Source organism: Malaclemys terrapin, chromosome 10 (genome assembly GCF_027887155.1).
Source record: "Malaclemys terrapin pileata isolate rMalTer1 chromosome 10, rMalTer1.hap1, whole genome shotgun sequence".
NCBI classification, from domain to species: domain Eukaryota; kingdom Metazoa; phylum Chordata; order Testudines; family Emydidae; genus Malaclemys; species Malaclemys terrapin.
In genome coordinates this window covers 46,052,775-46,075,952 of record NC_071514.1, presented here as the reverse complement: position 1 = coordinate 46,075,952, position 23,178 = coordinate 46,052,775, and the positions used below count along the sequence as shown (strand labels likewise).

The following is a 23,178-nucleotide window of genomic DNA, read 5'->3' as shown; positions in this document are numbered from 1 at the left end:
GCTGAGGTTAGCAGCACTTTCTCTAGTGGAATCTGGACAGCCCCTGTCACTTACAGACACAGACAGCTGTAATGTGTGCTCTGCAGCTCTGCTGACTGCTGTGGCTTTAAGAAAGGCAGGGTGTGAGGTTTCAAGAAGCCTGAAATGTTGTAAGCATCTCTCTCTGATGCTTGCTGGCTGTAACCTCTAGCCTTGTATTTCACTTGGACAAGCTGGGGATTGGAGCCCATTGTTGGCTGAAATGTATAAAAGTGGGCCGAGAGGATATATGGCCTGTGGATAGGAGCAGGGAATTGAGAGCCAGAACTCCTAAGTCACGGAGCAGGACCCATCACTGATTTGCCCCATGATCTTGGATGTTGCTTCACCGCTCTGTGCCTCAGTTTCCCATTGGTAAAATGGGGATAATAAAATACCCCTCCTACTTCGCAAGGAGGTGGTGTTGCATACTTAATGCCGGTAAGAGATCTTGGGTAGAAGAAATGAGCAGGATCAGCTATCATTATTGCAACAAGTCAGTGAGCCTCTAGGTGCTTCGGCACAGCTGTTTAGAACTTCTCAGTGACAGTGGGGATAAAACACCCATTTTTCTGCTCTAGAAGCAGTGACCCCTTCCACCCAAGCTGAAGGAGAATCACCTCTTGCTTGTAAGCAACGTAGGGCTTATGATACATAGCTGAACAGTTCTGGTTCCATGCAGCAGAGGGCAGTGGTGCACACACCCACCAGCTAATACAATATTCTTATCTAAAAGAATGAATATTACAAATGATCAAAACTAAAGAGTTTCCTACTAGACCTGGCACTTTCCATCCAATGGTCCCAAAGCATTTTATAGACACTAATGAATTAAGCCAGCTACAATTATCCCCATTATACAGATGGGGAAGTAGAGGCACAGAACAGTTAAATTATTTGCACTCATATAATATGTCAACATCAGAGCCAAGAAGAGAATCCAGTTATCCAGTGCAGCTGCTCTAACCGTTGAACCGTGCTGCCTGCTCAGCCTGGCTGCTCTGATTGCCTTTTGTGTCCTCTGAGCTTGTTAATGATGTCCAACAGGTTGTTCTAAGCAAACTATATACATGTATTTAAAAAACGAATGATCTGCCCCAGCCAGCACTGACCCTTAACCCCTCGCTGTAGGTAATAGCAGCTATCTGCTGCCCCTTGACGGGACCTCACCTGCAGCTCTCAGCTCTGATTAAAACCACCACTTACGTTCACACCACAGAACCAAGGAGTCGCTCTCCCATATGCCATGTTGGTGTCTGCAGGAATGGAGGGTCTGGGCCAGTTGGTGGGGCGAGACACTCAGGTACACGCATGCCACATGGCCCACTATGTACCGTGTCAGATGTGGATGTGGTCAGTCCAAGGGAACTTCCCTTTGCATAGTGTCTTTCAGATTGAAAGGAGCTGGCTTGAGCTCCCCTGCCCTGTGCTGGATGGAATCAGAGCTGCCCTGCTGTGTAGTCCTAGGATCAGTACTGCTAGGATTCTTTTAGCTTAAGAATAAAGGCCTGGATCCTCAAAGGTACTTAGGGTCTGAACTTCCATTGATTAGGAAGTTAGAAGCTTCAATATCTTTGAAGATCTGGGCCTTTAAAGTGCATGGTCCATCCCTTTGGACAGCGGGAAATACCAGAAGATCAGAAATAATGGTGACAGGAGGGAGAAATTTAGCATGGGCATGGGCAAGGGCAAAAAAAGGTATGTTTTGCCTCGACACCTGGAATAGAATGGCGAGTTGTGTGGAGAGACACAGGGAAGTTTGATTTAGTTGGTGTTGGTCCTGCTTTGAGCAGGGGGTTGGACTAGATGACCTCCTGAGGTCTCTTCCAACCCTAATTTTCTGATTCTATGAAGCAGTTCCTGGTGCCGAGCGCTGCAGCCTGCAGTGGAGATGGCTCTCGCAGTGGCCTGATCCTGTGGAATGACCAAAAGGAGGCCAGTGCTAGCCAAGTCAGGTGAAGCAAGGGCCTTCTGGTCAGGAAGAGCGAGCCCGAGAATGTCCATTTGGACCCGAAACCTGAAATCGTGAGGTCAAGCTGGCTGTGTGTGCAGCCTCTTGCTGAGGGGCTGCCCCGGTCCCCACTGGAGTCTGCAGTGCTGTGTCTCTGCAGCTGGCCCCTGGCTGGCAGAGGGTCACAGAGCCTGGTGGGAACAAGATCTAGAGCCAGTTGGAGGGGAGGGGGCCACCCAAAAATGGCAGAACACAGCTGTGAAACCCTCCTAGAAACATTGACAAAAATCAGGCTTCAACCACCAGAGCAGATTGGGAGCAAGGTGCTCACCTAGGATTGGAGTTCTTGTGGCACCTTAGAGACTAACAAATTTATTTGAGCATAAGCTTTCATGGGCTACAGCCCACTTCATCAGATGCATAGAATGGAACATATAGTAAGAAATATATACACATACAGAGAACATGAAAAGGTGGGAGTTGCCATACCAACTGTAAGAGGTTAATTAATTAAGATGAGCTATTATCAGCAGGAGAAAAAAACTTTTGTAGTGATAACACTGCTCTACAGCCAAAATGATTCTGAAATAAATGTAGTCAAACTTTACTAATTCTGGGTCACTGAGAACAAAAATGATGCTTAAAATTGTTGATTGGCTCTAGTTTTCAAGATATGCTAGTGGGTCAGTATATACCCTTGACTTGGGAATGGCGGAGGATAAGTGAGTTATAAAGGGAAGGGATCTCAATTTAACCAGAATGACTAAAATACAACTTTGACTGGATCTATGAATAAATCTGTGACTGGGTGTAACAGATTTTGGACAGTACTTGCTTTTTAGGCAAAACAATGAATGATGCAATCTGAAGCTGGTATTGCATCATACATGATATGAATTGCATCATGTTATTCCTAGAAGTCATGGATGATGCAATCATAACGAAGCTTACATCACTCTGCTGAACAAATTGCCCTATATCCTCTCTAGAAATCATACAGTGTCGTGCTCTCTTATTTGTCAGTGTTTGATTTTGCAAAGGGACACGTTTCTGTTTAGCCAAAGTGAGCAGAGATGCCTCGTACTTGTGTGAACAGTGCAGATAACTTCTGCTATGTTTGTGGTGAAGTGACTTTTGCATCACAAAAGCGCAGTATAACCACTATGGTTAAGAAAGCCTATCACCTTTATTTTGGCTGCAAAATTGGAGATCAGGACAAGAGGTGGGCCCCACACATATGCTGCAACACTTGTGCAACAAATCTTTGCCAGTGGTTGAACAGGAAAAGGAAATCTATCCCTTTTGCAGTGCCAATGATTTGGAGAGAGCCAACAGATCATACCAGCAATTGTTACTTCTGCATGGTGCCTCCAGTTGGGAAAGGTGTGTCAAAGAAGAAAAAGTGGACTGTGCATTATCCAAACATTCCATCAGATATACGCCCAGTACCCCACGGAGAAGGACTGCCGGTTCCTGATGCACCAGAATCATTCTCACTTGAGTCAGACGAGGAAGAGGAAGAGGATGAAACTTCTGGTCCTGAACCATCAATGTCATAGGACCCACATTTTCTCCCATCCTCCTCCTCTGAACCACACCTCATAACACAAGGTGAACTGAATGACTTTGTCAGGGATTTGGAACTACCCAAGAGTAAGACAGAGCTGTTGGGCTCCAGACTACAGCAGTGGAATCTCCTGGCAGGTGATGTTAGGGTTTCCGTGTTCCGTGACCGTCAAAAGGATCTTGTCCCATTCTTCTTCATGGAAGGTGATCTTGTAGCCTGCAACAACTTCGATGGTGTGATGGCAGCCCTCAACATCGTTCATGATCCAGATGAGTGGAGACTGTTCATTGATTCATCAAAGACGAGTCTTAAAGCTGTTTTACTGCATAATGGCAATGTTTTGCCATCAATTCCAGTTGGTCATGCAGTCCATTTGAAGGAAACCTATGACAACATGAAACAACTTTTGAGGTGCATAAACTATGACTAACATCAGTGGCAGCTTTGTGGCGATTTGAAGGTTGTTGCTCTCTTGCTTGGTCTGCAGACTGGATACACAAAGTACTGCTGTTTTCTCTGCAAATGGGATAGTCGTGCAAGAAATTCCCACTACATCAAGAAAGATTGGCCACTCCGACAGTCATTGGAGCCTGGGAGGAAAAGTGTTCAGCATCCACCACTTGTTGAATCAAGGAAGATTTTGTTACCAGCCTTACACATCAAGCTGGGTCTGATGAAGAACTTTGTCAAGGCCATTGACAAAACACAAGCAGCTTTCAAGTACCTCCGTGGAAAATTTCCAAGGTTAAGTGAAGCTAAGATAAAGGAAGGTGTCTTTCTTGGTCCTCATGTAAGCGGGGGAATGGTCCCGCTATTGTGGGGAAATTTCCTGACTTCTGCACTACCCCGGTGAGGTGGGCTAGCGAAAGGATCTGAGTCCCCGCTCCCACTTCCTTTACCCAGAGGCCTCCCTGCCCTTGAGGGTTCCCCTTCCACTCTCCTGTCTGGCTGAGTCCTCGTAACCCCAACAAGGCTGGGCCCAGGATTCCTGGGGGGCTCGACCCCCAACCCTGCTGTGGTCACCTAGGACAGGGGCTAGGGTGTCCCCACTCCGGGGTACTCTCTCCACACTGGGCACCTCCCTGACCCACTGATTATTCCATACAATTTAAAGCAAATACAAGTTGTTTAATTAACAATTAATCTAAAGAAAAGAACAAGGAAAAATGGGAAAGGTTAAAGGAAAACACATCACCCCGCTCTGTGGCAGGGAACATCACAACCAGTGTCTCTGGAATGTCAGGGCAGGTCACAGTCTGCTTCTTGTAGGTCCCAGGCCTCCTTCTCAGGCCCAGGCCGTGCTGCAGAGACGTTGCGGGTTGGACACTTGCAATGGTGGTGGCCACACACCTCCGGGCTTTGAGTGGTGGGACCCTTCTTCCCAGCGTCAGCTCCCCGTAGGGTTAAGGTCCCCCTCCCGGTCTGGCCTGCAAGGGCTCTTGTCTGGGGGTGTCTTTCTGTGCTGGGCCCTTTGCCCAGGTTCCCCCTTGGCTGGCCCCACTTGCTCACCACACCTGGCTCTGTGGCTGCAGCTCTGCTCCCAGCACAGGATCTGCTCTCCCTGGGCTGCGTCTCTGGCTCTGTGGCTGCACCTCTGCTCCCAGCACAGGATCTGCTCTCCCCGGGCTGCGTCTCTGGCTCTGCGGCTGCAGCTCTGCTCCCAGCACAGGATCTGCTCTCCCCGGGCTGCGTCTCTGGCTCTGCGGCTGCAGCTCTGCTCCCAGCACAGGATCTGCTCTCCCTGGGCTGCGTCTCTGGATCTGGATCTGGCACGGTTCTGCTCTCCAGCTCAGCTTGAGCCCCTGCTCTCTCCTTAGCTCGGCCCCACTCAGTCTGACTCAGGCCATTCCAGTTCACACGGAGGACGGGACCCCCTCTGGCCTCCTGACTCCCTGATTAGCCTGCCCGCCCTGTCAATCAGGCTCATCTGGAGCATTGGCCTCTCCCCATGGTTCCTGGGGACTGTCAGTCTCAGGCTCCTGATTTTCCATCGACCCTTCCCCTTTTAGTGCTGGGAGCTAGCCAACCAAAACACCCCCACTGAGTGTTAGTAAGGGGGCAACAGTCCCCTTACATTCCCCCTTGCTAAAATACTGCCACATCCACAATATTCACACCGGTACATCCAGGCCCCATGGTAACAACATATACCCATGTCATTGTATATCAACAACCCATTAACAATTATCAAAAGAACATTTAACATATTTAACATTCCACATCTACTTCTTAATACCATACATAACAATATTCATTAAAACACTACATAGAACCAATAACATAATTATCTCTAAGTCTAACAGGAAGTACACCCTTATTAGCCCTCTGGGACCTTCTTAAGACTGGTGGTTCGTTACCCATATTTTCTATTTCCCTATCCTCGGGTAATACTGGATCAGTTTGAAGGATCTGGCCATTCTCGTTAGGGTTTGGGTTTGCCCCACTCTGTCCCTCTCTATATTCGGTTTGTGGGACTAGAACCATTTCCCAATTGGTTTCAGCCTCCTCGGGGTGTACTGATCTACGCCTCCTATGGTCCCTGTCTGGACTAAGGGTGCAATGTTTCAACTGGTCCCTATGTACTACTCTCTCAGGACCTCCTCGTTCAGGCCGGATGGTGTAAACTGGTAGCTCAGGATTGTTGTGAGCGACTACAATGTGGGGATTTGACTCCCATTTGTCCTGTATTTTATTACGCCCCCGGTGTCTATGGTTACGAACTAGTACACGGTCACCAGGCCTGATGAGAGCCCCACTGGACTTGCGATCATAAGTCCTTTTCCTACTCCGGGCTGTGTCTTTAGTTGTATTGAGAGCAACGTCACAGGCTATCTTCAGCCTGTCATGGTGACCTTTGACCCAGTCATTCAAATTGGTCACCTCATCCTCCTCAGGGCCCTCTCTGTCCAGAATATCCAATGGCAACCTGGGATCCCTCCCAAACATGAGATAAAAAGGAGCGTAACCTGTTGACGAATGGACATGGCTGTTATAGGCCAACACCAGCTCAGGGAGATGTTCCTGCCAGGCTCGCTTCTTTTCTGGCGGGAGCGTTCTTAGCATGTCATGCATTGTCCGGTTAAATCTCTCGCACTGAGCATTTCCTTGCGGGTGATAGGGTGTTGTTCGGCTTTTGGCTATGCCATACAATTTACACAATTCAGATATCACCTCTGATTCAAAATTCCTCCCCTGATCCGAGTGTAACCGTGCCGGACAACCATAGTACACAAACCAGTGTTTTATGAGGGCTTCAGCCGTTGTCCGCGCTGTCTGGTTTCTAGTTGGAACTGCAACAGTGAATCGGGTGAACATGTCCGTGAGAACCAGTATGTTCTCATACCCCTCTGAAGATCTCTCTAGCCGTGTGGAATCCATCGCTAGGACCTCCATTGGGGCAGTCACATTAGTGTTGCCAGCACAGAGTGCCCGAGGCAAAGCAACAGCGGGTTCGTTGCCCGGTGTGCTTCGCGTCAATAAACACACCAGGTGGAGAAGCAAACAAAGTTTATTTGGGATCCCAAAGCGGTGCAAGGAGACTGGCAAGTCTCAAATCAAGCACATTAACAGGAACAGTTTTTCTTCTTTTATACATTTTGCAGTTAAGCCTCACCCCCCCCCTTTCTCCTCTAGCCCTCCCTTTCTCCCCCCCTTCCTCCCTCTACCCCTCCCATCCCTGGTAATAGTTAAGTCATTCTTGGCAGCTATAAGCCTAGCTTGTTAGTAACTTCTTTAAACCGTTATCTTGTCGTTTTTCCCTTCAGCCAGAAACATGCAGGCCTCATTATTACTGCTTGAGCAGGGGGTTGCACACAGATAACTGGTTGCTTACATATTCCAATTGCACCTGGCTTTTGAGGTTGATTAGAGTTTAAACATGGAAGGATAGAGTTTGGTTCACTTAGGCCTAGTGCAGGAAGGCTTCATTGACACTCAGTGGCCTTCCACCCTCCCGAGTTACCTAGGGTGAGGCCTAGTGACGTCAACAACTCCCTCCTTTGAGAATACTCAACAAGCTTTTGGCTGAGTTTTCTCATATTCTGTGGACAAGATATGATTAAGTGCTATGAAGCTGGAGTTTTCAATGAGAGGGTATGCCGGGATTTTTGAGGAACGGGGGGGCACAAAGCTTACGGAGGAGCATTTTAAAACAAGCAATTAGGAGGAGGGTGACCAGGCACAGTACCACACCAGTGAGGAGGAGACGCACAAGGCCACCCCCCAGTCCTCCTAGGGTGGGCAACCAACTTCAAAGGGAATTGAAAACTGTGGGTTTCCTTTCCTGGGCCTTCTACTGCTTGAAAGCCTGTTTGGCCGACAGGACGTGCTTGTTAATGTCCTGTGAGTTTTCCGGGACATAAGTACAACATTCATTCCCAATAAGGGCACACACCCCGCCCTGGAGGCTAAAACATAATCTAAGGCCTGTCTGTTTTGCAGGGACAGCAACCGGAGCTGGTATAGCTCTGAGTTAAGGCTCTTCTCTATGGCCAAGGTTTCATTGGCGAATGTGGTGAGAAACACAGAGAGCCTATGATAAAATTGGGTTAGCCGTTCCACCCCATAGGATGGGAGGAGGATCATACCCAACCTGTCTCCTTCCTTAATGGGCTCTGAGGTGGCATACAAAGATTTACGCTGCCTGGGACGGCCAGGGGTTGTCCCTTAATGCATACTGGGATTCAATGGTACAGTTTTGTGACAAGGGGGTACCCGAGGTATTTCTTCCCCTACTGAACCATCCCCAACAGATATCTGACCAATTTTGGGGGACCACCCTCCAGGGTAACCCTGCTGCGTGGTGCGGGATTTGGGAGCATACTCAGCAGTTAGAGAGGTTAAACTCTTGGGCAAAGCAAACCTTCAAGGACTCATATGTGTTTGTTTCCAAGTTAGTAGGGATCCCTTTCCATCCCACATGTGCCTGGGGGGAATGGGAGGTAATGAAAGGAGTGTCCCTATGGCAAAAAGTACCACTGTGGCAGACCCTGGACCTGAACTCATGCTGGGCAGGTGACCCTAGGGCCTAATAATTACAATTCCCCAAATACCCACAAAATATCAATTACCAATAGTAGGCAGATTAAAAACAAAAGGACCAGGCCACCAGATTAGGCCGGCCCTGTGAGAGTAAACACAACCAACGCTTAGAGTTTTCACGGGGAGTGCGCTGCGACTGTCCAAAGAGACCACAGGGCATTCCCAGCAGGCCTTATTGTCTTTTGAATAACAGTTTAAGTCTCAGGTCGTCGCTGGTAGTCTTTTTCCGTAGGCTGGATGGTCCACCATTCAGGAGCGGGCACTGCCTTCAGACGGGAGTGATTGAATCCAGTTCTTGTGTCCCTTGACCTTTACTGCTGTGTGGGAGACCAGCAGGACGGTGTGGGGTCCCTTCCACTTCTCTTGGAGAGGCTTGTCCTTCCAGGTCCGAACGAGAACGGAATTGCCTGGCTGCAAGGAATGGACAGGGGCATCCAGCGGGAGAGGCTGCAAATCTCTGGTATACCTGTGGAGAGAACAGAGAACAGCAGACAGAGAGCACATGTACTGAGATAAAAAGCCACACCCCATTTCCCACTCCCCTGCCAGAACCGGTGTACCATTCATAGGCCATGCCCTTCCAAACATAATCTCGAAGGGACTGAGCCCTAACCTGCCCTTTGGGAGAGCGCGAATGCGGAGCAAAACAAGGGGTAAGGCATCAGGCCATCCGCTGATCGATCCACCAAGACGAAAAGGTATTTGAATCCTTGGGTCCGGGGGAACTCAGTAAAGTCTATTTGCCAAACCAGCCCCGGGCCTGGGGTAGGTTCCAGAGTGGCTGATGGCACTGACACTCCAGCTCGAGGGTTGTTCTTTTGGCAGATTAGACATTCAGCCTGTACCTGGGAGGCCAGGGGTCTAAGAGCCTCCCTGCCAGCGTAGTTTCTTCACCAGGGTCAGTTCTTAATGTCTTTTGTAGTCAGGAATTCCTGGACTTTGTGGTTTCAGTGAAGCAAGTGTTCCTTCTTCTCTTTTCCCGAAACAGTGTGGTTCAGCATCATACAGGGGAGAGGTTACTAGCACATCACCCTGTCTTTAAATAGGCTTATCATCAGTCGGAGAGTCCTCCCGAGGTGGAGGGGTCTTTTTACAGTGAGAAGCCTGGGTCCAGATGGGCAGTCCTTGGTACTTCACAGCGGTGTTGGTGGTTAACAGGACTTGGAAAGGGCCTTTCCAGTGTGGAGCCAAAGCAGTTTTTCATTGATGGACCTTACGTAGACTCAGTCTCCTTATTTCAATGAATGGCAGGGCTGCTAGGGTCTTTGGGTAGCACTTCTTTTATCTGTGAGAAAAGAAACCTAACATATTTCATTAATGCCTGGCAATGTTTTGCAGATCTCATAGTTGCTTGGGCACATTCAGGCCCCCCCTTTTCTTGGCTGTCGGCCAAGTCTTAGCTCTGGGTAGTGTCCTTGGATGGTGCCAGCATCTTATCTTTGGACTGAGCTTGCTAGCTATATTTTTTCCCTCAGTTAACTCGTTCTGTTCTTTTTCCTGCTCTCCTTCTTGGCTTCTTTTAACTTACAAAGGAAACTTCCACTCTTCACTTATACACCTTTTCCCAACAATGAACACATACACATTGCCATTATACACCCTTCCAGTAAAATAACTTCTATACAGAGCTTTGGAGCAACAAACCAGGACGAGCACACCCACTTTTGAGGAGTCCAACAAAGTTCAGGAGGCTCACAGTGGCTTTAAGGCAAGGGATGAGACCCACAGCGGCAATTAACAAGTCATCCACATATTGCAGGAGGAGGACCCTGTCCTCATTGTCCCACTCCTCCAAGTCCCTGGCCAGGGCCTGGCCAAACAGAGTGGGGCAATTTTTAAATCCCTGGGCCAGTACTGTCCAGCAAAGCTGCTTTTTAACCCTCCTTTTGTCTTTCCACTGGCTCCACTCTGGGGCTTGCAAAGCTGAGGGCTCAGTTGCAAGGGTCATTATCCAGGCATTCTCTGGGGGTAAGGTGAGGGTTATTTCATCTTGGGTGAAATGCAGGGTGGCTCCTAAGCAACAAAGCAGGTCCCGTCCTAGTAGAAGTGTTGGACAATCGGGGAGGTAAACCAGTTTTGTGAGATAGAGTTCTGTTTCCCAAAGCACATTCCGCTGGGGCATATACTGGGCACTTGGTTCCTTTCCCTGTGGCACCCACCACAGTGAGGGACTCTGACACAGGCAGCTGCAGGGGTTGGTTTACGGCGGTTCGTGCAGCTCCAGAGTCTGTTAAAAAGTCTATGTCCGAATCTCCCACCCGCATTTTTACTTGGGGTTCCAGGGGCAGGATAGTCCATCTTCCCTGACACCCCTATTCTTGATCCTTCGCTGTCATTATAGGGGTAGCTTCCCTTTCGGGGCACTCATTTTTCCAATGTCCCTCCTTCCGGCATATGGCACACTGGTTGCGACCCAGACACCTTTCCTGTGAGCCAGGGCGCCCACGTCCTCTCATTCCCCAGCCCCTTCCACCTTCCTGGAATTTTCCCCTGCCACCGGCCTGTACTGCTGCGACCATCATTTTTGCTTGCCTCTTTTCCTTTTCTTTAGACACAACCTGATTACGCTCCACCTCAGACAGCAGGGTCCGCATAAGGACATTACAATCATCCCAGTCAGGCTTACAGCTAGCCAGGCACCCTTCAAAGACTGAGATAAACTTGCTTGGGTTCGTAGAGAATTCCCCTACCTGTGCCTTAAAGGCTGCTAGGTCCACCAGGTTAAAAGGCACATGGGTGTAAACCTGCATAGTAGTGGCCTGATTCCTATCTGAGCCATGTCTGGACACCATGGTCTCAGTGATCAACGGATAAAATTCCACCGAGGGGGCAATCTCTGGGACCTGAGACACCTTGTCTTTATATGGTGGGGGTGTGATAGCCGAAGGGGACACCGGACCTGCCATTACAGCTGTGGGGGGGGGGGGTTCTGGGGACTAACAGTAGCTACTACCAAACCTGTCGGAGTCAAATTACACTTTTGCAAAATATCTAACCTATCTCTTAGCAACATAAACAACTGTACATACATATGTTCATTCCATTTACCCGTTTGCTGACAAAACAGAAGTAATTGAAGGATCGTGTTATAATTAAGTGATCCTTCCGGTGGCCACCTTTCCTGGTCCTCTAGCTGATATTGAGGCCAGTCTACTGTACAGAACCTTTTCAGTTTACTTTTAGTTATTGGATTTGCGCCAAACACTTTCCAATTCACCAGAATGCATTCCAAGGGTGTACACCTTGCCCTGCCTGCCATACTCTGTCCCTGCCCCATAGGGAGACACTGGGCGTCCCCAGGTCATAACAGGTAGACACTGGGCGTCCCCAGGTCAAGACAGATAAAGTCCCCACTGGACTGTTCCTACCTTATCCAAGGGTCCGGTTCTGCACCGTCGCCCTATCCATGGGACCGGTTCCCCACCGTCGCCCGCAGCTGCTTCTCCACTACTCGAGCGCGTTGCACCGTTGTGCCCTCCGGGGTCGACCAAACCACGTCTCCGCCGAGGCCCCCGGTAAAGTCACCGGTGCACGCTGGGCGTCGGTCGTCGCCACAATCTGTCGACCTCCGAGAGGGGTCCGGGCAAGGCTAAATTTCAGCCTCGAGCCCCACGTTGGGCGCCAAAACTGTTGCCAGCACAGAGTGCCCAAGGCAAAGCAACAGCGGGTTCGTTGCCCGGTGTGCTTCGCGTCAATAAACACACCAGGTGGAGAAGCAAACAAAGTTTATTTGGGATCCCAAAGCGGTGCAAGGAGACTGGCAAGTCTCAAATCAAGCACATTAACAGGAACAGTTTTTCTTCTTTTATACATTTTGCAGTTAAGCCTCACCCCCCCCCCCTTTCTCCTCTAGCCCTCCCTTTCTCCCCCCCTTCCTCCCTCTACCCCTCCCATCCCTGGTAATAGTTAAGTCATTCTTGGCAGCTATAAGCCTAGCTTGTTAGTAACTTCTTTAAACCATTATCTTGTCCTTTTTCCCGTCAGCCAGAAACATGCAGGCCTCATTATTACTGCTTGAGCAGGGGGTTGCACACAGATAACTGGTTGCTTACATATTCCAATTGCACCTGGCTTTTGAGGTTGATTAGAGTTTAAACATGGAAGGATAGAGTTTGGTTCACTTAGGCCTAGTGCAGGAAGGCTTCATTGACACTCAGTGGCCTTCCACCCTCCCGAGTTACCTAGGGTGAGGCCTAGTGACGTCAACATTAGTACAGGTCAAAGGGGCTCGGTTGGGAGGAAACACATCCTTGGCTAAGGCACACCGTTTGCACTGACGGATCCACGCTTGCACGTCGCTACCCATCGTGGGCCAGTAATAGTTTCTCCTCATTACCTCCAGAGTGCTCCTGTCTCCAAAATGCCCCCCATGATCATGCCTGGCTTCATAAACTTGACGGCGGAGTGACACAGGCACCACTAACTGCCACACTTCTTCACCATCTCGGGGATGATATGTTACCCGGAACAGCACTCCACGATGTAATCTAAGTCGTTCCCACTGTCTGGCTAGCTTCTTAGACTGGGGGTATCTGGCCCCAAATCTCCGGTCTGGCCTCGTTTGGCTCATGACTGCCACTAAGACAGGTCCAACATCACCTTCTCGTTGCAGAGTTTGAATCTCCTCCCATGAGTACCCCGAGATTATTGCGCTCTCCCCTCTTACCAGGTTTTGTACTGCATCCTGTACCGTCACTTCGTCCTCGGGCTTTGGATTCTCTAGCCACAAACACGTACGCACGACATCTGCAGGAATGACTAGGAAGTCTTTCTCCAGATCCTCGCCCTCTTCTGACTCCTCCTCCAGAGGCAATCTAGACAGGGTGTCAGCATTGATGTTCTGCCTTCCAGGTTTATACTGTACTTCAAAAGTGAACTCAGCGAGTTGGGCCACCCAGCGGTGTTCAATTGCACCTAAGTTAGCCGTTGCCAGGTATCGGAGTGGATTGTGGTCTGAGATTACCGTGAATTTAGAGTACACTAAATAATCCTTAAATTTTTCAGTGATAGCCCACTTCAAGGCCAACAGTTCTAGTTTAAAAGCACTGTAGTTTTTGTCATTTCTTTCTGACCTCCTCAGCCCTCGGCTCGCATATGCGATCACACGCTCGGCCCCCTCTTGCTTCTGGCTGAGCACCGCACCTAGGCCGTGCAGGCTCCCGTCTGTTGTCACTATAAATGGCAGGCTAAAGTCAGGATATGCAAGCACAGGTGGTGACATCAGCCGATGTCTTAATTTGTCAAAAGCTGTCTGACAGGCATCATCCCACACAAAACATTGGTCCCTTCCCTTCCTTTGGGCAGGCTGGCCCACTAGTCCATATAGCGGTGCAGCAATGTGTGCAAACTTTGGAACAAATCGTCTGTAATAGCTCATGAAACCTAGAGCCTGCCGCACTTGCTTGGCATTCTTGGGGACCGGCCAATTTTCCAGCGCCCTGGTCTTCTCTTCATCTACCTGGATTCCATCCTTTGAAATCACATGGCCCAAGAATTTGACTTTTTCACGTAGGAGGCAGCACTTACTTGGCTTCAGCTTCAATCCATGTTCCTTCAATCGTGTGAAAACCCAAGTCCAATTTTTCCATATGACTCTCAAAATCCTTGGAAAACACAATAACATCGTCCAGGTATATCAGCAAAGTGTCTAAGACATAGTCTCCTAACACCCCCTCCATTAGTCTCTGGAACGTAGCAGGTGCATTACACAAGCCGAATGGCATACGTGTCCATTCAAACAGCCCAAACGGAGTCGTCACTGCTGTCTTTTCCCGGTCTCGTTCTTCCACTGCAAACTGGAAATAACCAGAAGTTAAATCGAGGGTTGAAAACACTCTTGCACTTCCTAATGCATCCAGTGACTTTTCCACCCGGGGTAGCGGGTAGGCATCCTTGTGCGTTACCTCATTCAGTTTCCTGTAGTCACAGCAAAATCGCACCCCACCATCTTTTTTTATTACAATCACTGCGGGTGATGCCCACGGACTGTGGCTTTCTTTAAGGACACCTTGAGTCACTAGGTCCAGAATGTGTTTTTTTACCTCCTGGAACACTCGTGGTGAGATCCGCCGGTGTCTCTGTTTTATCGGGACAGCATCTCCAGTGGCTATTTGGTGTGTCACTGTGGTGGTGTAACCAAAGTCCCGCTCATCCCTGGAAAAGACCTCTTGATGTTTCTCCAGTAGCGCCTGCAAACGGCCAACCTGTGTAGGGGTTAGCTGTTGGAGGTCCACTTGGACTGGAATGGGTAGCTCTCCATCAGGTGCCGCTTGCGATGTGGTAACCTGTGTGCCTTTTTTTACTTCTGTCACCCGCAGCTCATCCCCATTTTCTTCCAAGGCCACCCCCACTGGGGGCACCACTCCTTCAGGACGGTGTACCTCTGCCACTCTGGTTCGGGGGCACAATTTTATGGCCTTCTTACTTGAGTTTAACAGCCTGACTGGCACTTTTCCTTTGCTGGCATTAGCAAGTACATTTGCAACCAGGAGCCCATTAGGGAGACTGGCCCCAGGTGTTGGCTCGACAAGCACTCTGTATCCGTCAAAGTCGCTTGGCACCCGGCAGCGCCCATCAATAATCTTCTCACTCCAGGGAGGTATAACCACCTTCTGTCTCCCTGCCACCTTAACATAGCCAATTTGTCCCGTTGGACCCGGGAAACGTCCATGTCTCTCCACTTGGGCTAGTACCCGCTTCAGTGTAGCGTCCTTCCTAGGCTGCCCGTGACGGTTCATCTCCAGGGTTCCTTCTCCTACCAACAGTAATTCTTTCAGCTCTCTTATAATATTCATCCCGAGAATTCCCGGTACTCTGTTCTCCATTAAAGTCTTTCCTGAAGCTGTGTCCTTTAGGATAAAAATGCATTTCCCAGGGATTGTTCGACCCATGTACCCTACATCAGCTTCAAGACACCCCACCACAGGGATGGCAAGTCCATTAGCTGCCGTTAGCTGTACAAATCGGGTATTATGCATGGTCAGATCTCTCTCTTTTAAGTAGTTTCGGAAATATGATTCAGAAATAGTGGTGACTTCTGAGCCAGTGTCTATCAAACAGCGGGTTCTCACCCCTGCTATGGTTATATCCACTGTCAAGCAGTCCCCGAAAGCTCGGCCACAGAAGTCGTTGAATACACTAACATCATCAGGGTCCTCTTCCTCGCTGCTGACACACTGCCCTTTTCCTAGGGACAGCCGTAGAAACCCTTCAGTCCCCACTTGGCCTTCTGATGGTTGGCTGCTTGCTCCCGGTGCCTTTTGAATTTCAGGCGCCTGGGACTCCAGTCTCCTTCTCAGTGTACAATCTCGGCTAGTATGTCCTGGCCTTTCGCAAGTATAACAAATGTATCTTCCCAGCTCGTCCTTCAGTGGAGATCTTCGGGATCCTGGGGCCCTTGGATATCTTGGCATATTAGTGGGAGGTTTTCCTTTCATCACCTCAGTCATCACTTTCAGCATCTCCCCCTGCTGGACCGCCAGTTTTTGGACAGCTTCACTCAAGCTTTCCAATGTTAGCTGTGTTTGGGGCAGGGCCTTTTCCCCAGCAGCTGCATTCACAAGGCCGCCACTTCGTGTACGGGGGTTAGTCTTTGCTGTCTCTGCCACAGGAACTTCCTCTTCTTCTGACCACATAATGGCAGCCTGCATGAGTTCATGGAACTTCTTACTGGGCTCTTCCTTAAACCTCCTTTTCATTTCACGGCGGAGGGAATCATCCTGGAGCCCCAGCACTAACTGCTCTTTCAGAACCATATCTGGGTCTGGAACTCGCTGAGGGTCTCGCCGCTCCACTCTGCTCATTTTCTCCTAGAGGTCATATGCATATGCCCGGATAGTTTCACCGGGCTCCTGCTTTCTCTCAAAGAACTCCTTTAGTCGGGTTCCAATAGGTACCTTGTCCCCATACACTTCTAGGAGGAGTTCAAATATCTTTTCCACATTTTTTTTGTCTGCCACTGCCATGAACTTTACTGTGGCCTTGGCCTGGCCCTTGAGATGCTCCTCTATGAAGTCCACATGATCTTCTTCAGGTACTCTTAGCACACGCAGAGCCGCCTTCACAGACTTGACCCACTCCTCTACTGTAATGTCTCCTGGTCTAGTCGGGAAGCCACCAAACTCCGTGACCTTCCGCTCCCGTGGGACATAAATAGTAGGGGGTTTCTTAGCTTCTGCTGTCTGTTGGTCTATTACTGCCTTGGCCAGCGATAAGGCTTCTCTCTGTTCAGTTCTAGCTTCCTGTAATGCCTCCGCTTGGTCTGATAATCTGCGCTGAAGTTCAGCAAACTGGGTTCGTAGTTCTTCAATTCCAGCCATGGTAGGGTGCTCAACTAGGCCCGGACCATGCTACTAGAACTTAACCAGAAAACCAATGGGATGGACCCTGTGGATAGGATCCTGTTCGTGACGCCAATTATGTAAGCGGGGGAATGGTCCCGCTATTGTGGGGAAATTTCCTGACTTCTGCACTACCCCGGTGAGGTGGGCTAGCGAAAGGATCTGAGTCCCCGCTCCCACTTCCTTTACCCAGAGGCCTCCCTGCCCTTGAGGGTTCCCCTTCCACTCTCCTGTCTGGCTGAGTCCTCGTAACCCCAACAAGGCTGGGCCCAGGATTCCTGGGGGGCTCGACCCCCAACCCTGCTGTGGTCACCTAGGACAGGGGCTAGGGTGTCCCCACTCCGGGGTACTCTCTCCACACTGGGCACCTCCCTGACCCACTGATTATTCCATACAATTTAAAGCAAATACAAGTTGTTTAATTAACAATTAATCTAAAGAAAAGAACAAGGAAAAATGGGAAAGGTTAAAGGAAAACACATCACCCCGCTCTGTGGCAGGGAACATCACAACCAGTGTCTCTGGAATGTCAGGGCAGGTCACAGTCTGCTTCTTGTAGGTCCCAGGCCTCCTTCTCAGGCCCAGGCCGTGCTGCAGAGACGTTGCGGGTTGGACACTTGCAATGGTGGTGGCCACACACCTCCGGGCTTTGAGTGGTGGGACCCTTCTTCCCAGCGTCAGCCCCCCGTAGGGTTAAGGTCCCCCTCCCGGTCTGGCCTGCAAGGGCCCTTTCTGGGGGTGTCTTTCTGTGCTGGGCCCTTTGCCCAGGTTCCCCCTTGGCTGGCCCCACTTGCTCACCACACCTGGCTCTGTGGCTGCAGCTCTGCTCCCAGCACAGGATCTGCTCTCCCTGGGCTGCGTCTCTGGCTCTGTGGCTGCACCTCTGCTCCCAGCACAGGATCTGCTCTCCCCGGGCTGCGTCTCTGGCTCTGCGGCTGCAGCTCTGCTCCCAGCACAGGATCTGCTCTCCCCGGGCTGCGTCTCTGGCTCTGCGGCTGCAGCTCTGCTCCCAGCACAGGATCTGCTCTCCCCGGGCTGCGTCTCTGGCTCTGCGGCTGCAGCTCTGCTCCCAGCACAGGATCTGCTCTCCCCGGGCTGCGTCTCTGGCTCTGCGGCTGCAGCTCTGCTCCCAGCACAGGATCTGCGCTCCCCGGGCTGCGTCTCTGGCTCTGCGGCTGCAGCTCTGCTCCCAGCACAGGATCTGCTCTCCCTGGGCTGCGTCTCTGGCTCTGGATCTGGCACGGTTCTGCTCTCCAGCTCAGCTTGGGCCCCTGCTCTCTCCTCAGCTCGGCCCCACTCAGTCTGACTCAGGCCATTCCAGTTCACACGGAGGATGGGACCCCCTCTGGCCTCCTGACTCCCTGATTAGCCTGCCCGCCCTGTCAATCAGGCTGATCTGGAGCATTGGCCTCTCCCCATGGTTCCTGGGGACTGTCAGTCTCAGGCTCCTGATTTGCCATCGACCCTTCCCCTTTTAGTGCTGGGAGCTAGCCAACCAAAACACCCCCACTGAGTGTTAGTAAGGGGGCAACAGTCCCCTTACACTCAGATTCATGAACTTCTTCGAGATGATGCATTTGACCATGCACTGCGTGGCAAGGAAAAGACGGCATGGAAAGCCTTCCAGTTAGTGGCAATAAATTTTCTCGGAAACAACAAGGCAGACAACTACAGGTTGTTGGTGGAAAACCTCCTCAAGGCATACAAAAGCCTTGGTTGCAACATGTCACTAAAGATACATTTTTTGCACTCTCATCTAGATTTTTTTCCACCGAACTGCGGAGCAGTGAGCGACGAGCATGGTGAGCGATTTCACCAGGACATTGCAACAATGGAGAAACGTTATCAGGGCAAATGGAGCCCATCAATTCTTGCAGACTATTGCTGGACAGTGACAAGAGATGCTCCACTTAATGAATACAAGAGACAAGCCAAGAAGCGCCGAGTAGACACTGAATAGGACTAAACTATGTACATAATAGTTTTTTGCCTTTTGTTTCATAATAAATTTTATTTATATAACCCTTTTGCTGATTTTTAAAGTGTTACATAAACAGGACAGGTGAAATATTATCATGTAAAGCAATCATAAACACATGAAAGGACCTAGGTTTACAATTTATGATTAAAACTCTACTATCTACACAATATACATAGACATAAAATGTAAAAACTTAAATATCTTAGAAACAGTTGCCAATCAGTTGTTTTAATTGTCATATTTGAATTCAGCACATCAAAATACATAATAAATAGCACATTTTATCTCTGAAGCAGACGACTTCTCAAAAATTGTAGACCAGTGTAATCAAGATGGCCCATTTTAGAACAGTTGACAAGAAGGTGTGAGGATACTTAACATGGGGAAATTGATTCAATATGTGTAATGACCCAGCCACTCCCAGTCTCTATTTAAACCCAAGTTAATGGTATCTAGTTTGCATATTAATTCAAGCTCAGCAGTTTATCGTTGGAATCTGTTTTTGAAGCTTTTCTGTTGCAAAATTGCCACCTTTAAGTCTGTTACTGAGTGACCAGAGAGGTTGAAGTGTTCTCCTACTGGTTTTTGAATGTTATGATTCCTGATGTCAGATTTGTGTCCATTTATTTTTTTGCATAGAGACTGGTTTGGCCAATGTACATGGCAGAGGGGCATTGCTGGCACATGATGGCATATATTACATTGGTAGATGTGCAGGTGAACGAACCCCTGATGGTGTGGCTAATGCGATTAGGTCCTATGATGTTGTCATTTGAATAAATATGTAGACAGAGTTGGCATTGGGCTTTGTTCCTAGGATAGGTTCCTGGGTTAGTGTTTTTGTTGTGTGGTGTGTGGTTGCTGGTGAGTATTTGCTTCAGGTTAGGAGGCTGTCTGTATGCAAGGACTGGCCTGTCTCCCAAGATCTGTGAGAGTGCGGGATCATCTTGCAGGATAGGTTACATTTGATGATGCGCTGGAGAGGTTTTAGTTGGGGGCTGAAGGTGATGGCTAGTGGCGTTCTGTTATTTTCTTTGATGGGCCTGCCCTGTAGTAGGTGATTTCGGGGTACTCTTCTGGCTCTGTCAATCTGTTTTTTCACTTCAGCAGGTGGGTATTGTAGGTTTAAGAATGCTTGATAGAGATTTTGTAGGTGTTTGTCTCTGTCTGAGGGATTGGAGCAAATGCAGTTGTATCTTAGAGCTTGGCTGTAGACAATGGATCGTGTGGTGTGTCCTGGATGGAAGCTGGAGGCATGTAAGTAAGTATAGTGGTCAGGAGCTCTGGGTTCACGTCTCTACCATGGACTCCTGTGTAATCTCAGGTAAGTCACTGAGCTGGTCTGTGCCTCAGGGAATAATGGCTCTACCCTGCCCACAGGGCTGTGTGAGGGAAAAGACATTGAAGATTGAGAGGTTTTCAGATTTTAGGAAGATGGGGGTCATAATAGTACCTACAATAGATAGGACTGAAAGGAGGGCAGGATCCATCTGGATTCTCTGTTGAGCTGTTACTGCTTGGCTCCACCCATCCCAGGGCTAACTAGGGCAGGTTTTTTCCCTGGGACATAAGTAACTGAGGCACCCATGGATTGCTCAGATAATAGAGGTAGAAACAGGCCTGATCCAAAGATGCCATCCCTCCTCCCCAGCTTCATGGTACAGGGCCCATCAATCACTGACTGGTAATAATAGTAACACATTGCACTGATCCCCTAGGGGACCTTGCCAACCCACTCTGGGATGGGCTCATCCTCCACCACTGCTTTTGCTGCTCTCCCAGGGAAGGGAATGTGATGACACCCACTCTGAATGGCACTATCCCCAAGCAGACAGGGTGGGAAGAGCCCTACTTGGAGAGGGGGAAATGCCTTTTTGTTAGATGCTAATATTTTGGTAATCCACTGCAAGGAGGGGGAGGGCTAAGCACAAAGGATAGGGGTTTGGTCCCATCGACCAGGGAGTGAGAGAGAGAGAGAGAGAGTAGTATTATCTCTTTAAATATTCAAAGACATTCACTGGCTGAAATGATGTGTTATTAGTGCCGCTGAACCCACTGGTAAAGGGGTCTAAATGACCTGTGGGTAGCCAGCACGCAGGAAGCTGTGTCTTGTATGTATGCGTCGTTATGCGGGATATGCTCTTGAGTATGCACGGAGCTAGATCTGTATCATCCATTGAAGTCCAGGGGCCCTGCTGGATGTTCAGCATATCTGAAAAATCAGACCACTTATGCAGGTATCTAAATATGGATGTGGAGGCCTAACTTTGCCCCTAGCCAACCCCCAAACATTTTGCATGGGAGCCTTGGGCTTCATTTTCAGAGTCAACCCCAGTGAAGGCCAGGATGAGCTGCAGCTGCTCACCACTTCAAAAACTCAGTGCCACTGCTGTGTCATTACTACAAGAATAGATATAGGGGCTGTGTCATAGCTCACAGTGCTAGATGGCTGAATGAGGGGTGCAGAATGTGGCAGGGGGTGGAGTGTCTACCCCGCTCGGTGCATTAAGATAGGGAGGAATAAGGGGGTCTGGACTATGGGGGAGAGGGAGGACCATGTCTTTCTCTTTCTCTCTGGGCCAAGCTCTGCTCACAGTTAACCTGGTGTAAATCTAGAGTAGTCCCATTGAATTCAGTCAATTGAGTTAATGGAGATCTACATCAGGGTAACTGAGGCAGAACTCAGTCTTCCATTTGGGAGGCCGTGTAGCCTAGTGGATAGAGCACAGGCCTGGGACTTAGGAAACCTGAGGTTTATTCCCAGCTCTGCCTCTTGCCTGGTGGGTGATCTTAGGCTAGTGACTTTGCCTTCTTTTGCCTCAGTTTCCCTGTCTGTGAAATGGGGATCATGATATTGACCTCCTTTATAAAGCACTTTGAGATCTAAAGTGCTTTATAAAAGCTACAAAGAGTCCTGTGGCACCTTATGGACTAACAGAGGTATTGGAGCATGAGCTTTTGACATGCATCCGACAAAGTGGGTATTCACCCATGAAAGCTCATGCTCCAATACGTCTGTTAGTCTATAAGGTGCCACAGGACTCTTTGCTGCTTTTACAGATCCAGACTAACACGGCTACCCCTTTGATACTTATAAAAGCTAGGTATTATTAATAACTCTATGCAGTGTATAATGATAGCTATCTACCATAAAACTCGTCCCTCTCCCCCATCTATCACTGTGTAATTTGGCCGGTAGACCAGACACCAGTGAGGGTATAGGACCCATCCTTTTTATCTCTGCCATTTAAGAGATCAATACTCACTCTCTGATATCCACGATCATACTGAGAGGAGATTTGTTCCAAAGCCTTTGGGCTAGTGCTGTCCCCGCAGTATAAATTAAGGAGGAGCCAATCTAGCTTCAATCTTCCCTGAATCGATAAGGAGCAAATTGGCTCATAGGATGTGATGATAGCAAATTACAGGCCTCTCCCCGGAGATCGAAAGCAAAGCAGCTGTGAGCTCGGCCATTGTTCTCAAATTGGGCAAGGGGGATGAGAAGGGCCCTAACAAAACAGGAAATCTAGTCCTAAAGAAGAAAAATGGAAAGTACTAAGAGATGGGAGTTCGCGGTCAGAGCTTCAGTGTGGGAATTACAGGTGGGCTGACAGGATGGAAAAGAAGTACCATTGAGCATGGCAGTGATCAGGAATCACACAAGGTTTCCCCGGGGAGTGTTGTCCAAACAGCTGTGGCGGTGGCCTTTTTCCCTAGAGGACAGGTAGGGACCATCAAATTGTGGAGGTGAATGTGTGGTTATGCAGATGGTGTCGGAGAGAGGGCTTTGGATTCTTTGACCATGGGATGTTGTTCTGGGAAGAAGGATTGCTAGGAAGAAATGGGATCCACCTAATGAAGAGAGGGAAGAACATCTTCGCAGGCAGGCTTGCTAACCTAGTGAGGAGGGCTTTAAACTAGGTTCGCAGGGGGATGGTGACCTAAGCCCAGAGGTAAGTGGGGAAGTGGAATACCAGGAGGAAACACAAGGAGGAGGGTACAAGACAGGAAGCCTCCTGATTCATACTGAGAAAGTAGGGCAATCGGCTAGTTATTTTAGGTGCTTGTACACGAACACAAGAAGCCTGGGAAACAAGCAGGAAGAATTGGAAATCCTGGCACAATCAAGGAACTGTGATGTGATTGGAATAACAGAAACTTGGTGGGGCAGTTCACATGACTGGAATACTGTCGTGGATGGTATAAACTGTTCAGGAAGGACAGGTACTGGAGGAAAGGTGGAGGAGTTGCATTGTATGTAAGAGAGTGGTATAATTGCTCA

General features: G+C 49.2%; 1 protein-coding gene across 1 annotated transcript in view; it reads left to right on the top strand.

Moving 5' to 3' along the window:
- INSYN1 (inhibitory synaptic factor 1) overlaps positions 1-23,178 on the top strand; it is a 117,108-nt gene that overhangs the window by 69,344 nt on the left and 24,586 nt on the right. The gene's annotated exons all lie outside the window — the stretch shown is intronic.